The sequence below is a fragment of the Malurus melanocephalus genome, unplaced genomic scaffold (genome assembly GCF_030028575.1).
Source record: "Malurus melanocephalus ecotype Western Australia unplaced genomic scaffold, MMel_1.1 scaffold_38, whole genome shotgun sequence".
Classification (NCBI taxonomy): domain Eukaryota; kingdom Metazoa; phylum Chordata; class Aves; order Passeriformes; family Maluridae; genus Malurus; species Malurus melanocephalus.
Genome location: NW_026623270.1, coordinates 1,405,963 through 1,406,793, shown reverse-complemented (window position 1 = coordinate 1,406,793; position 831 = coordinate 1,405,963).

Sequence of the window (831 nt, the reverse complement as noted above, 5' to 3'; positions counted from 1 at the left end):
TTTTTAGATAATTAGTCCAGATGCAGGTTTTCTGAAAGAATAAACAGGTGACTGGATATCCCTTGAGCTGGCAGCAATGTATTTCACAGAGCAAACTTTGGCAAGAGGCTGTGAGCAATAAACYAGCAATTTGCAGGGAAGTCTGGGTTTGGACTGCAACCTCACATCCTACCAGGGATAACAAGAGTATGGTGTTAAAATAACACAGATGCTCCTGAAAAATGCTGAGGAGTCAGACTCTGGTCTATACTTAGCACTGTGAAATTGCAGTACAGCACCAACAAACTAAAGTTCATCACATGTAGRCCTTCTATTTAATTGAAAACTGAGAGTTTGGCTATTGCAATATCAGGCTTGTAAGAAYAGAGAGAGGAATGAAACTAAACAAAAAAAAAGTCATTATGACTTAAAGTATGTGAAATCCGCTACTTACTGAAAATGACACATTGTGCTTCTGGGTTGGGAAGAAGTCAACAGCCTTGGTATCACATGAGCCATGAGCCTTCTGTGGCTGAGACCACAGATGGATGTGTACTGTGACCACCTTCTCTGGCTTCCAGAGGGCTTGGGAAAGTTGCTGAATTCACTGCTTCTTTGAGGAGCTCTGCTTCTAAAGCAGAACCATCATGGGTACATATATGTGACGTCCAGAGTGTTACGCTACCAGAATAAAAATTGAGCCAAAAAATAAGCCAAAAATTGAGACAAAAAATTGAGCCAAAATAAGTCAAAAATTGAAACAACATGTATTCATGTTGATGTCACTAGGGTGATGTTTTTCTCCTACTGATTGAAGGAAAAGGGAAAAATTAAAAAAAAAAAAAAGAAAAA